The sequence below is a fragment of the Coregonus lavaretus genome (assembly GCF_964263955.1).
Source record: "Coregonus lavaretus genome assembly, chromosome: 13".
NCBI classification, from domain to species: Eukaryota; Metazoa; Chordata; class Actinopteri; order Salmoniformes; family Salmonidae; genus Coregonus; species Coregonus lavaretus.
This window is the reverse complement of record NC_140000.1, coordinates 22,162,578-22,179,151: the sequence shown is the minus strand read 5'-3', so window position 1 is coordinate 22,179,151 and position 16,574 is coordinate 22,162,578.

Genomic DNA, 16,574 nt, shown 5'->3' with positions numbered 1-16,574 from the left:
CGGGAACTGGAACACGCTGTCGTACACGTCGATCCAGAGTATCCTAAACATGTTCAATGGGTGGCATGTCTGGCGAGTATGCAGGCCATGGAAGAACTGGGACATTTTCAGCTTCCAGGAATTGTGTACAGATCAAAAGGTAATGGCGGCGGATGAATGGCATGACAATGGGCCTCAGGATCTCGTCACGGTATCTCTGTGCATTGAAATTGCCATCGATAAAATGCAACTGTGTTCGTTGTGCGTAGCTTATGCCGGCCCATACCAAAACCCCACCACCACAATGGGGAACTCTGTTCACAACGTTGACATCAGCAAACCGCTCGCCCACACGATGCCATACACGTTGTCTGCCATCTGCCCTGTACAGTTGAAACCAGGATTCATCCATGAAGAGCATACATCTCCAGTGTGCCAGTGGCCATCGAAGGTGAGCATTTGCCCACTGAAGTCGGTTATGACGCCGAACTGCAGTCAGGTCAAGACCCTGGTGAGGACGACTAGCACGCAGATTAGCTTCCCTGAGACGGTTTCTGACAGTGTGTGCAGAAATTCTTCGGTTGTGCAAACCCACAGTTTCAACACAGGATCTCAGACGATCCCGCAGGTGAAGAAGCCATGTGGAGGTCCTGGGCTGGCGTTGTTACACATGATTTGCGGTTGTGAGGCCGGTTGGACGTACTGCCAAAGTCTTTAAAACGACATTGCAGGGGACTTCAATTATCTGACAACAGCTCTGGTGGACATTCCTTCAGTCAGCATGCCAATGGCACACTCTCCCAAAAACTTGAGACATCTGTGGCATTGTGTTGTGTGAGAAAACTGCACATTTTAGAGTGGCCTTTTATTGTCCCCAGCAAAAGGTTCACCTGTGTAATGATCATGCTGTTGAATCATTTTATATGCCACACCTGTCAGGTGGATGGATTATCTTGGCAAAGGAGGAATGCTCACTGACAGGGATTATAAGGATGTAAACAAATTTGTGCAAAACATTTGAGAGAATTACGCTTTTTGTGCATATGGAACATTTCTGGGGTCTTTTATTTCAGCATGGGACCAACCCTTTACATGTTGCGTTTTATATTTTTGTTCAGTATAAGTTGACTTTTTAAAAACGTATTTGCACAAGAGATACATTTTTACTGTCCCTTTTCTCAGGACATGTAGTCTCAGGGAGGGCAGTAACCTCAGATGTGAGGGCACAGTGGGCTATTCCAGATAGGGCCTGTTTTCCCAAACTCTGTGAGAGGACAACAGTGCAGTCCAGAGACAAATATTCCCTACAGTAGGGGTGTAACATGTTCCCAAGAATCCCAACTCATAGCAGACCGGAAGGAAGCAGTGGGTGGTGCATGTTATGTTACTAAGAATACCAATCCAGCCAGAACACTGCGTTCCTTGTGGATTCTACCATGGACAACAGGCACTTGTGGATTCTAACTTTGAGAACAGGCAACACCCATCTTTGTGGACAATTCCACCCCCTCCAGTGGTTATAGGCTACTCTAGTGTTTTGACATCCACCGTTGTGTTTAATGTCAATGGTTTACTTTTACCTTAAATAATTAGTTTAACGTTTCATGCATTGGTGGTCATTCCATTTACTGTGTAACTATTTAAAGTTCACAATTGCATTCTTTCAACTGCCACAGCGTAATGTGTGTCTATACACAGAGTCACTATGTGTACTTGTTAAATACCGGAGAATTACCATGAAACTAGGTCACCGTTTGACTTTACAGGAACTCATATGAACCCATTGCACTGTAACAGTTTGTGCCTTTGTAATGGTGCCTTGGTGTCATTTTTGCGTAGGGATTCTGTGGCAAACATTTTAATCGGCCTGTAGACCTCTTCCATGGCTTTTAGCTTCTTGAGGTCAAGCTGCAACAGGTTTGCCCTGGACGCTCTCAGGTGTGATGTTGTTTTGTATGGTGAGTCCATAAAGTGGGTGGGGGTCAAAGGGTTTTGTGTCTCTCCTCGCCTCTGTTTCAAAACAGTGATAAAAACCACCCATCAGAGATTGATTGGGATCAAATGGTCAGGTTTGATATTATTAGCCCTAGCTAACATTCCTAGCTTCATCCTATCTATGGAGCATGTAGGACGTCAACTCATCCAATTGAATGGGGCCCATTGTGATAAATAACACCAACAGCACTGCCCACATGGCCAAGTGAAAAAAGTTGGGTGACGGTACACAGTGGTGTAAAGTACTTAAGTAAAAATACTTTAAAGTACTACTTAAGTCATTTTTGGGGGGATATCTGTGCTTTACTATTTATATTTTGGACAACTTTTACTTTTACTTCACTACATTCCTAAAACAATACTCCATACATTTACCCTGATACCCAAAAGTACTCGTTACATTTTGAATGCTTAGCAGGACAGAAAAATTGTCAATTTCACACACTGGTGGACTCACTAAACACAAATGCTTTATTTGTCAATTATGTATGAGTGTTGGAGTGTGCCCCTGGCTATCTGTTAATTTAAAAAAACATAAGGAATTTGAAATGATTTAAATTTTTAATACTTAAGTATATTTTAGCAATCACATGTACAGTGGGGGAAAAAAAGTATTTAGTCAGCCACCAATTGTGCAAGTTCTCCCACTTAAAAAGATGAGAGAGGCCTGTAATTTGCATCATAGGTACACGTCAACAATGACAGACAAATTGAGAAGAAAAAAAATCCAGAAAATCACATTGTAGGATTTTTTATGAATTTATTTGCAAATTATGCTGGAAAATAAGTATTTGGTCACCTACAAACAAGCAAGATTTCTGGCTCTCACAGACCTGTAACTCCTTCTTTAAGAGGCTCCTCTGTCCTCCACTCGTTACCTGTATTAATGGCACCTGTTTGAACTTGTTATCAGTATAAAAGACACCTGTCCACAACCTCAAACAGTCACTCTCCAAACTCCACTATGGCCAAGACCAAAGAGCTGTCAAAGGACACCAGAAACAAAATTGTAGACCTGCACCAGGCTGGGAAGACTGAATCTGCAACAGGTAAGCAGCTTGGTTTGAAGAAATCAACTGTGGGAGCAATTATTAGGAAATGGAAGACATACAAGACCACTGATAATCTCCCTTGATCTGGGGCTCCACGCAAGATCTCACCCCGTGGGGTCAAAATGATCACAAGAACGGTGAGCAAAAATCCCAGAACCACACGGGGGGACCTAGTGAATGACCTGCAGAGAGCTGGGACCAAAGTAACAAAGCCTACCATCAGTAACACACTACGCCGCCAGGGACTCAAATCCTGCAGTGCCAGACGTGTCCCCCTGCTTAAGCCAGTACATGTCCAGGCCCGTCTGAAGTTTGCTAGAGTGCATTTGGATGATCCAGAAGAGGATTGGGAGAATGTCATATGGTCAGATGAAACCAAAATATAACTTTTTGGTAAAAACTCAACTCGTCGTGTTTGGAGGACAAAGAATGCTGAGTTGCATCCAAAGAACACCATACCTACTGTGAAGCATGGGGGTGGAAACATCATGCTTTGGGGCTGTTTTTCTGCAAAGGGACCAGGACGACTGATCCGTGTAAAGGAAAGAATGAATGGGGCCATGTATCGTGAGATTTTGAGTGAAAACCTCCTTCCATCAGCAAGGGCATTGAAGATGAAACGTGGCTGGGTCTTTCAGCATGACAATGATCCCAAACACACCGCCCGGGCAACGAAGGAGTGGCTTCGTAAGAAGCATTTCAAGGTCCTGGAGTGGCCTAGCCAGTCTCCAGATCTCAACCCCATAGAAAATCTTTGGAGGGAGTTGAAAGTCCGTGTTGCCCAGCGACAGCCTCAAAACATCACTGCTCTAGAGGAGATCTGCATGGAGGAATGGGCCAAAATACCAGCAACAGTGTGTGAAAACCTTGTGAAGACTTACAGAAAACGTTTGACCTGTGTCATTGCCAACAAAGGGTATATAACAAAGTATTGAGAAACTTTTGTTATTGACCAAATACTTATTTTCCACCATAATTTGCAAATAAATTCATTAAAAATCCTACAATGTGATTTTCTGGAAAAAAAAATCTCATTTTGTCTGTCATAGTTGACGTGTACCTATGATGCAAATTACAGGCCTCTCTCATCTTTTTAAGTGGGAGAACTTGCACAATTGGTGGCTGACTAAATACTTTTTTTCCCCACTGTACTTTTGATACTTAAGTGTATTTAAAACCATATACTTTTAGACTTTTACTCAAGTAGTATTTTACTGGGTGACCTTCACTTTTACTTGAGTCATTTTCTATTAAGATATCTTTACTTTTACTCAAATATGACAATTGGGTACTCTTTCCACCATTAACAGTACATCATGTACTGAATGTTCTATTCAGCAGGAACAGGATAATATGTATTTTATGTGTCACAGGATGTGACTCAGTCTGAATGTGTTGGGACATCGCTTATCTAGCACAGGGATCAAGGATGATGATGAGCCATGGGCATGTCCCCGAAAAGTAGATGTGACCTCACAAGAACCAGTATAATTATTACTATTTTTATTTGGAATCATTAGAGCTGCTGAGCATAGACTATTGTAGCGTGTTTTCAATGTGTAATGTCGGGAGGGATTTATACAAGTGAAGACAGACATGACAATAGCCTAATTGTGACTACAAATCAAACATCAATGGTCTTGGTTTAATCTAAAAAAATCTATGATCTATTGGGAATCCAAATACCAGCCTCATTCATGATATTTTTCAACACTGTAGTCTATATTCAGCAAGTTTAACATGCATTCAAATGTCAATGTTATGTGGTTTATCAGTTTGCCCTCATAGGCCTTACTCTTAGAAAGACAATAATTACAGGGTCTCTTTCTTATTGTTAGCTTTTGTTTTGTCTCTATAGGCCTACGTATGAATTTGGGTCAGCACTGAAGCCTTTTATCCTCTCCCTGTAGATGACTGGGGGATTACAACACAGTCAAAATAAGCGCTTTGCTGATAAGTGACAGAAAAAGCCCGACCAGCTCAAGCCTGTTTCCTTGACCAAGACAGTGCTGTTTAACAAGCTATTTCCAAGAGTGCTGTTTAACAAATGATCCCTATACTTTGGCCTGCTGCTTTTTATGTTGTTCATCTTACATCAGCTACATGTTAATAACAGGACAGTTATTCAACATGTTTATTTTTTTCACATTATGTAAAACATGAAAAATCATAATCTTCTAAAAAGCTAATACTGATGTTTGTTGGCTGAACAGTAATTTAACCATGAAACACTCCATAGATGTGACATCCATCATGCCATCACTAGGGCTGTGGCGGTCATGACATTTTGTCAGCTGGTGATTGTCAAGCAAGTAACTGGTAATTTACCGTTAATTAACATAAACACGTAAACACATTTAGCATCTCCCTCACATGGTTCTCTCACATATCTCAATTCTTATTAGCAATGCCTGTCACATGATCGGGTCCTTCTCACAGGCATTTCAGCTAAAAAGTAGGCTACAAGTGAAGACAGACACATCGGGGGCGCAACTGCGCGCGTCCCTCTTCTCGAATTCCAAGGCGCATATTGAAGATGTTAGAAGAACTGTCCACATTTAGCCTACTTTACGTCAGCCAAGAAGATGATTAGGCCTAACGAACAGCAAAAGCACTGGCTTATGTTAATTTACTATCCCCCATAGTACAAAAGTTGACCTATTCTATTGGTCAACTGTCCTTCTGTGCAATAAATAAATATTCCAAACATACTCTGGGACAGTTGTCGGATGTGATAGATCCCAAATTAATACAACCACTCGCATCAAAAAACCTTTTAAAAGCAATGAGGCTGATGCAACTAAAATGTTGTTAAACTATTTGGGTATTTCTTCACATTATAAGTGCAGCAATGCGCACACAGCAGTAGGCTATAAGCGCGAATGTTCCAAAATGCAATCAATTAGCTGGAAAACACTGTTCTCAAAAGTGACAGCAAATGCCATTATGCATGTAATGCTTGATTATAAAGGTGCATGGTTATTGTGAAAATTATCTTCCCCAAACTTCAAACTCACTCGCCGCCTATGTATGCCAGTTAGGCTCTACACCGGTTGTAAAGCGGATTAATGTGCTTAATTTTAAGAAGTTATTTGGCCACTTTAGTTGTGATACAAACATATACTGTAGGCCTATGGGCTAGGCTACATGAGGTTTGCGACTGCACACGCTGGGCATCATTCACAAGTGATAGTCTAATATTGTCACCCATCAGACTATTCTTAATTTAATGTTGTCTTTACATATACTAAATAATGTATGTGTGAAATTAGTTTTGATTTAGAATGGACCAATATCATGCACCTGTCTCGGGAACAGGGGCATGGGAAAAAAAATACATAAATAGCGAATGAAGGACGCTTTTCCCGTGGTTCATTTTCATGCCAGCCAGGTAGGCTATACTCATGTTGTAAAGATAAGCAATATGTTTAATATATGGAAATATAGTAGGCCTAGCCTATAGAAAGCTGATGGAATCCTCCTCTTTTTAACAGAGGCCATCAAAACTCTGTTTTCTCACGCAATTGCATAGCCTATAGAAATGCTGCGCAACATGAGCTCATGGGCTCTCATGAATTGTTTGATTTGATTTCCGAAAACATTTGCATTGATATCAGAGTGATTAGAGGGACAATAGCGTGTTGAGTACCAGGCAGTTAGCAAGTTTGGTAGGCTACTAATGACCATCAGCAGCATCAGAGCTTGGAGAAGCCTAATTACCGTGACTAAACGGTCAGGTGGAATTTGACTGCGGTCATGACTCGTGACCGCCGGTGTGGTGGTAATAGGGTCACCGTAACAGTCCTAGTCATCACCCAATATTGTGGAATACACGTGTCACTATTGACAAGTAGTTTTGCTAATGGTTTTAAGAGGACAGTATAATACGGATGATATAATACATTCACCAATGCATTGGTTATTGTTCAAAGTCGAACCTCCACCGTGTATTTGTGTGCCATAGTACTGGTAGGTTATATCGTGACAATGAGGTATGAATGAGGTATGAGTACTGATAAAAGGTTTTTCAGTTTGGCGCATAGGGCTAAATGTTTTATGACCATGTTAACCTTTGACAGATCTTGTGTTTTTTTCAGCCAATGAGAGTGCTGATTGTCGATCATAAACTACAGTCAAGTGGGCGGCAGGTAGCTTAGTGGTTAAGAGCGTTGTGCCAGTAACCGAAAGGTCGCTGGTTCTAATCCCCGAGCCGACTAGGTGAAAAATCTGTCCATGTGCCCTTGAGCAAGGCACTTAACCCTAATTGCTCCTGTAAGTCGCTCTGTATAAGAGCGTCTGCTAAATGACCTATTTATTTATTTAAGTTTACACTCAAGGTTACTGGAGGACATTTTGATTAACTGAATGCTGGTGATTCACCACCACCAGTTATTTATTTACACTGTAGCCTTATATTTACCATGTGTTGGTAGTTTTGGTCAATGGAGAACAGTAGGCCTATACCTGTCTCACATGCTTTATTTGTTTTCTGGTTTTTTGATATCATAAGCTATGTTATAAACATCATAAATACATGGTTGGAGGAATGTCATTTAGACATCCAACCTCAACAGCACATTGTTGGTAGCACTTTATTTGATGGTAGTTTCCCCTGGTATTTACTAGGAAATGTGTGGTATCAACTGGTACTTTTTGTAAAAGATTGAAACACTATTGGTTGTTAACTGGTACCAAAATGTGCCTATGGTGTTTGTTTTAATGAATATCACATGTTGCCATGTAATTCCTATACTTTAAATAACTGTTCATTTTTATACCATAAAATAACCTTGATTTTTTACTAGATGGTGTAGGTGTTAGTGTAAATCTAAATGAATGCTAAAAAGTAAAAGATTTGTCTGCAAATATTAATATGCATTACAGTCTTAAGAGGGATACTAACCCAGAAATAAACAACTGTATAAAATATATTGTTATGACATCATAAACCAAAAACATTTGCATTGCATTCAACTTAAGAAATGAAATTGATTGTGAAATGACCATATGGGAACGCTGCAAGATGAGAGGAATACTTCTGTTATCAGGATCATATTCTGTGGGAAATTACTGTGTAGGCAGGATTTGATCTATGTTTATCTTTGTTATTTATGGTAACTGACTTTGTCGATTAGGTGTAGAGAGGAACTGAACACCACTGTCTACTATCGTCATCTTGCTACTCAACCCATCTATTTTGAAGATGTATTATTCATAAAGATAAGGTATCAAAACCCAGAAGTATTTCACAATGTGATGCCCATATACAGTACCCAATCGATAATTAAAGCTCTATTTATGACATGAGCGTGTGCCCATGAAAGTCAATCCCACACCCGCACACCTTTTCTATGGGTAACCAATCCTATATGATTCCTGAATTGAGATGGGTGTATCAAACAAACATCCTTGTGCAGAATCTGCATATTTGCGACCTTTGAAGCAAGTTTGTTTTGGTCTGAGCCATGCAAATGCATGTACACGTGCACATGTTATCAGCACACATTAATGGCATCGGAGTTCACAGTTTAGCCTTCAGCACAATGGCTAATAGCTTACTCTTTTAACCAGGCACTACTAATAACAGATAGGGGCTGCACCTGTAACATGAGGTACTGGTAAAGACAAACTATTACTCTTTGGCTTGCTTGGTACTGTACTTGTTGTTGGGGCCATAGTGTGAAAAGCTACTCTTATAAATCAAATGTTGACAGCTTGGCTTGTCTTGGTTTTCTCTATCTCGAATGGATCCAAATCATATTGTTTTGTTGATGTTTACACTTTGGTGAAATGACATAATGTCAAAATACACTACATGACCAAAGGTATGTGGACACCTCCTCGTCGAACATCTCATTACAAAAATCATGTGCATTAATATGGAGTTGGTCCCCCCTTTGCTGCTATAACAGCCTCCACTCTTCTGGGAAGGCTTTCCACTAGATGTTGGAACATTGCTGCGGGGACTTACTTCCATTCAGCCACGAGCATTAGTGAGGTCAGGCACTGATGTTGGGCAATTAGGCCTGGCTCGCAGTCAGCGTTCCAAATCATCCCAAAGGTGTTCGATGGGGTTGAGGTCAGGGCTCTGTGCAGGCCACTCAAGTTCTTCCACACCGATCTCGACAAACCATTTCTGTATGGACCTCGCTTTGTGCACAGGGGCATTGTCATGCTGAAACAGGAAAGGGCCTTCCCCAAACTGTTGCCACAAAGTTGGAAGCACAGAATCGTCTAGAATGTCATTGTATGCTTAAGATTTCCCTTCACTGGAACTACTAAGGGACCTAGCCCGAACCATGAAAAACAGCCCCGGACCATTATTCCTCCTCCACCAAACTTTACAGTTGGCACTATGCATTGGGGCAGGTAGCGTTCTCCTGGCATCCGCCAAACCCAGATTAATCCACTGCTCCAGAGTCCAATGGTGACGAGCTTTACACCACTCCAGCCAACACTTGGCATTGCGCATGGTGATCTTATGCTTGTGTGCGGCTGCTTGGCCATGGAAACCCATTTCATGAAGCTCCCGACGAACAGTTATTGTGCTGACGTTGCTTCCAGAGGCAGTTTGGAACTTGTAGTGAGTGTTGCAACCGAGGACAGACAATCGTTACGTGCTATGCACTTCAGCACTCTGCGGTCTCGTTCTGTGAGCTTTTGTGGCCTACCACTTCGCGGCTGAGCCGTTGTTGCTCCTATATATTTCCACTTCACAATAACAGCACTTACAGTTGACCGGGACAGCTCTAGCAGGGAAGAAATTGTACAAACTGACTTGTTGGAAAAGTGGCATCCTATGACAGTGCCACGTTGAAAGTCAATGAGCTCTTCAGTAAGGCCATTCTACTGCCAATGTTTGTCTATGGAGATTGCAATGCTGTGTGCTTGATTTTATACACTGGTCAGCAATAGCCGAATCCACTAATTTGAATGGATGTCCACATACTTTTGTATATACAGTGTATGATAAGAACGTGTCATCGCTTGCTTGTAGATTTTAACCTAAGGTTGTTTGATGTGACCAAACAGGATCCTCTTTACCGAGGGACACTGTTTCACTCTCTTTCTCTCTCTCTTTTTTCAACACAGGAATTCAGCAGATTAGCAGGTCCTTGAGAACGAAACCAAACAACCTAAGACAAGCAATTTACCACAATATGAGAACAACGTAAATACTTGAGGGGAAGAGAAATACATTCCATTGCAGATAAGCTGACAGATACAATAAATACTAAATGCAAAAACACAATATAATACTTATACGTGTAGATGAATTCAACTAGGTTGAAAGTTGTAAATAAAGGAAGTGTTTTCTAGCCAATGATGGTTCAAGGACATACTATCCCTATATCCAATGTCCTTGACCTTGCCTCTAGATTTCAAGGAGGGGAGGGGGGTGCAGAGAGCCCTTCACAGACTCTTGAATGAGCTGCCAAGAGAGAAGGTCAAATAATCCCATGAATGAGAACAGAGTGTTTTGCAGGATCCCAAAAGTACATAGTGAAATGGAACAATTTAATTAGGTATGTTTACAATTTGTTCTAGAAGCGGGATCTTTCCTCTGTTAATTGATTAAATTTGTACTTTGCACCAGTATTTTCCCACTTTGTTTTGATATAGGAAAACACCCTCCTTATGATCTGGATTTTTTATTATTATGATCTGGTATTTACCTATCTCTGAACTGAAACCCACCTTCAGGTGTTAACACACCTCCCAGGGTTTTTTCATCAACTTCTGGCTCTCCCACTCAGTGCTAACTTTATTAAAGGCCATTGTGTTGGAGTCTGTAGACTGAGAATGTACGTCTACGTCTACAGAAAATGACAGGTTGGCTCGGCTCACCGCATGCTTTCACCGCCCACGCACAAAGTCTCTTAAGGAAGCAGCTCTCTAGTTTCATACACAGGCTTTTAAACACACTTCGCTACACCCACAGAAGATTCAGTGTTCTACTTTACTGATTATACTGATTCTCTGTGGCACTAAAGGCCAGTCTTTATGATTCACCCTAAGCTTTCCAGTGGGTTATTATGGTTTGGATGAGTAAGCATAGACTGATGCTCATGAGACTTCAATATAACTTTTATGGTGTGCTGTTGTGTGGTCATTTCCCCTTTATAGATAGACTGCCACAGTGGCAGTTCACTGAAACTAAAATTCCGGAATCATCTACTGTATACCTTCTAAGGCTGGCCAACTCTTTGGATCCTATCAACCTTTGGGAATTGCCCTCTTTTTCTGTCACAGTAGCTATATAAAAATATATAATTTGGTTATTCGAGCGAACATTCCTGGTAGTACCTTTTTACTATTTCAGCTCACACCAACAAACTTGAACAAATAAACTTCCCATTGTGTATTCCTGTATTCATCTTTACTTTCTGCTTTTTTTCACCTTTCCCCTCCATTATCACAGTCACCTGTCTTGTTCTTGCCGTGACAAGCCAGTGACATTTGACACTGACAGTAAATATAATATTCTTTGCAGAAATTGAAGTGTCAGTCAATATTCTCTCCCTCTCTCCACAGCCCCCACTATTCTTCCCATAGGCTTTCTGTCCTTCTCTCCACCCCTTGCACATGATGTTTGCTTCCTCCTAAAGCAAATTTACCCTGGCTAGTTTACCGGCAGGCAGGCATACAAGAGCAGGCTTGTCTGTGATGAAACCATATACACACAGCTCCTCTCTCATCTGATGTGTTGTTGTCTTCTGGTCCGATCACATAGTCTTCCCACTGAATAACATGGACAGTATGTTTAAGCAATAAGGCCAGAGGAGGTGTGGTATATGGCCAATATACCACGGCGAAGGGCAGTTATTACGCACGGCGCAACGTGGAGTGCCTGGATACAGCCCTTAGCCGTGGTATATTGGCCCTATACCACAAACCCCAGAGGTGCCTTATTACTATTATTAACTGGTTCCAAATCAAATCAAATTTTATTGGTCACATACACATATTTAACAGATGTTATTGTGGGTGTAGTGAAATGCTTGTGTTCATAGCTCCAACAGTGCAATAGTATCTAACAATTCAAAACAATACACACAAATCTAAAAGTAAAAGAATGGAATTAAGAAATATATAAATATTAGATTGAGCAATGTCTGAGTGGCATAGACTAAAATACAGTAGAATAGAATACAGTATATACATATGAGATGAGTAAAGCATTATGTAAACATTAAAGTGACTAGTGTTCCATTATTAAAGTGGCCAGTGATTCCATGTCTGTGTATATAGGGCAGCAGCCTCTAAGGTGCAGGGTTGCGTAACCAGGTGGAAGCCAGCGAGTGATGGTTATTTAACAGTCTGATGGCCTTGAGATAGAAGCTGTTTTTCAGTCTCTCGGTCCCAGACCTCGCCTTCTGGATGATAGCGGGGTGAACAGGCCGTGGCTCAGGTGGTTGATGTCCTTGACGATATTTTTGGCGTTACCAGCATAAATAGAACAGTAAAAATAGATGTTTTGTCATACCCGTGGTATACGGTCTGATATACCACGCCTTTCAGCCAATCACAATTCAGGACTCGAACCACCCATCACTCTGACACACATAGAGATAGACACTGTTTTTGCGACTGGTTGTTTATTGAGTAATGCTTGGAATGGTAGGAATGTAACTGTGTGGTAATGAAGCATCTGTCCCAGCTGCCAGCAAAAGCCAATGGAACAGTGTACTGGAGGAAAACAAGCTCTTTCTTTGTGTATTTGTTACAAAGTTTGGATTAGTGATTAGATTTGCAGGACTAATTCAATTAATGTAGATGTTTGGAGGCTATTTCAGTTATGAACCCGAGTTGAGGTTCATTTCAGTTCCTTGGAGTTGTATGATGATCTACACTTGCCTTGCTCACTACTTTGAATGTCTAAATGTCACAGCCTTACATGTTAACATTAATAATCAAACTAACAGCTGGCAATGCCACTGCAATTAGCATCCTCTTTCAAGATCCAACATGCTCAATTCATTGTTGTAATCACCCATTCTGTTTTTCCAGTTTGTTCTGTTTTGAGTGTGGCTGGCAGGTGGAGGAGGGTTATTCTTATTCCTAACCAGGAAGGTAGGAGCAGGATTAGTGCAATGTAAGGTATAGTCCTACCTGAGCTCATTGTTAGCTAGCTACAGCTGGCCCTGAAATACAGTGTTCCCACGCCTTTCTCAGAAAAATGAGCTGTTTTATCTTTGTAAGCACCTTAGGGAAAAGCACTGTCAGCTGACACTGAGAGAGTAAACAGAGTCCTGAATTCTGTGAGGAGCAGACTGTATTGGATTATGCAGGTCATGGTAGCAGACACACCACACCGTACTTACCCAAGGGTTTGGGAGGTGTTTGCTTGGAGTTTAACTTTGACTTTGACAAAAAGTATTAGGTGTCAAGTCAACATATTCTGGTTCTTTTTTAATTTGTCTTCTTTATTTTGCTTGTTGCATACTTTGTTGTTGACAGTCATGCATGTGGATGTTAATTATAGCTGCCGTGGGAACTAAATTCAAAAGGCATTCTAAGTATGTGGTAATTACGTTTTTTCCCATTCCATTATCTTTACAGCATTAACAGTGACTATGTTTCAGGAAGTCTGTGCCATCAATGGCCAGGAGGAAGTGACTGAATCCTAATCACTTCAAATCAAATCAAATGGATTGGTTGCATGCACATATTTAGCTGATGTTATTGCAGGTGTAGTGAAATGCTTGTGTTCCTTGCTCCAACAGTGCAGTAATATCTAACAATACACACTCATCTCAAAAGTAAAAGAATGGAATTAAGAAATATAGAAATATTAGGATGAGCAATGTCGGAGTCAGGAGTATAAATACTGTATATACACTACCAGTCAAAAGTTTGGACACACCTACTCATTCAAGGGTTTTTCTTTATGTTTCATATTTTTTACATTGTAGAATAATAGTGAAGACATCAAAACGATGAAATAACACATATGGAATCATGTAGTAACCAAAAAAGTGTTAAACAAATCAAAATATATTTTATATTTGAGATTCTTCAAATAGAAACCCTTTGACAGCTTTGCACACTCTTGGCATTCTCTCAACCAGCTTCATGAGGTAGTCACCTGAAATACATTTAAATTAACAGGTGTGCCTTCTTAAAAGTTAATTTGTGGAATGTATTTCCTTCTTAATGCGTTTGAGCCAATCAGTTGTGTTGTGACAAGGTAGGGGGGTATACAGAAGATAGCCCTATTTGGTAAAAGACCAAGTCCATATTATGTCAACAACAACTCAAATAAGCAAAGAGAAACGACAGTCCATCATTACTTTAAGACATGAAGGTCAGTCAATACGGAACATTTCAACAACTTTGAAAGTTTCTTCAAGTGCAGTCGCAAAACCCATCAAGCGCTATGATGAAACTGGCTCTCATGAGGACCGCCACAGGAATGGAAGACCCAGAGTTACCTCTGCTGTAGAGGATAAGTTCATTAGAGTTGCTAAGTTCAAGTCACAGAGTTCAAGTCACAGACACATCTCAACATCAACTGTTCAGAGGGGACAGTGTGAGTCAGGCCATCATGGTCGAATTACTACTAAAGGACACCAATAATAAGAAGAGACCTGCTTGGGCCAAGAAACACGAGCAATGGGCATTAGACCGGTGGAAATGTTTCCTTTGGTCTGGAGTCCAAATTTGAGATTTTTGGTTCCAACCGCCGTGTCTTTGTGAGACTTGGTGTGGGTGAACGGATGATCTCCGCATGTGTAGTTTCCACCGTAAAGCATGGAGGAGGAGGTGTTATGGTGTGGGGGTGCTTTGCTGGTGACACTGTCTGTGATTTATTTAGAATTCAAGGCACACTTAACCAGCATGGCTACCACAGCATTCTGCAGCGATACACCATCCCATCTGGTTTGGGCTTAGTGGGACTATCATTTGTTTTTCAACAGGACAATGACCCAACACACCTCCAAGGCCTATTTTACCAAGAAGGAGAGTGATGGAGTTCTGCTGTCATGGATACCCCCGGTACTGCTGCTCATTCTGTTCACCAGCTCCGGAGGTCTATGTCACCGGCTTTCTAGGCGTCACTGACATGGATCATTACCACCAACCCCGTACTGTCTTGTCTCATTACGCACACCTGGTTCCCTTTTCCCCTGATTAGTATGTGTATATACAGTGGGGGACAAAAGTATATAGTCAGCCACCAATTGTGCAAGTTCTCCCACTTAAAAAGATGAGAGAGGCCTGTAATTTTCATCATAGGTACACGTCAACTATGACAGATAAATTGAGAGAAAAAAAATCCAGAAAATCACATTGTAGGATTTTTAATGAATTTATTTGCAAATTATGGTGGAAAATAAGTATTTGGTCACCTACAAACAAGCAATATTTCTGGCTCTCACAGACCTGTAACTTCTTCTTTAAGAGGCTCCTCTGTCCTCCACTCGTTACCTGTATTAATGGCACCTGTTTGAACTTGTTATCAGTATAAAAGACACCTGTCCACAACCTCAAACAGTCACACTTCAAACTCCACTATGGCCATGACCAAATAGCTGTCAAAGGACACCAGAAACAAAATTGTAGACCTGCACCAGGCTGGGAAGACTGAATCTGCAATAGGTAAGCAGCTTGGTTTGAAGAAATCAACTGTGGGAGCAATTATTAGGAAATGGAAGACCTACAAGACCACTGATAATCTCCCTCGATCTGGGGCTCCACGCAAGATCTCACCCCGTGGGGTCAAAATGATCACAAGAACGGTGAGCAAAAATCCCAGAACCACACGGGGGGACCTAGTGAATGACCTGCAGAGAGCTGGGACCAAAGTAACAAAGCCTACTATCAGTAACACACTACGCCGCCAGGGACTCAAATCCTGCTGTGCCAGACGTGTCCCCCTGCTTAAGCCAGTACATGTCCAGGCCCGTCTGAAGTTTGCTAGAGTGCATTTGGATGATCCAGAAAAGGATTGGGAGAATGTCATATGGTCAGATGAAACCAAAATATAACTTTTTGGTAAAAACTCAAGTCGTCGTGTTTGGAGGACAAAGAATGCTGAATTGCATCCAAAGAACACCATACCTACTGTGAAGCATGGGGGTGGAAACATCATGCTTTGGGGCTGTTTTTCTGCAAAGGGACCAGGATGACTGATCCGTGAAAAAGGAAAGAATGAATGGGGCCATGTATCGTGAGATTTTGAGTGAAAACCTCCTTCCATCAGCAAGGGCATTGAAGATGAAACGTGGCTGGGTCTTTCAGCATGACAATGATCCCAAACACACCGCCCGGGCAATGAAGGAGTGGCTTCGTAAGAAGCATTTCAAGGTCCTGGAGTGGCCTAGCCAGTCTCCAGATCTCAACCCCATAGAAAATCTTTGGAGGGAGTTGAGTCCGTGTTGCCCAGCAACAGCCCCAAAACATCACTGCTCTAGAGGAGATCTGCATGGAGGAATGGGCCAAAATACCAGCAACAGTGTGTGAAAACCTTGTGAAGACTTACAGAAAACGTTTGACCTGTGTCATTGCCAACAAAGGTTATATAACAAAGTATTGAGAAACTTT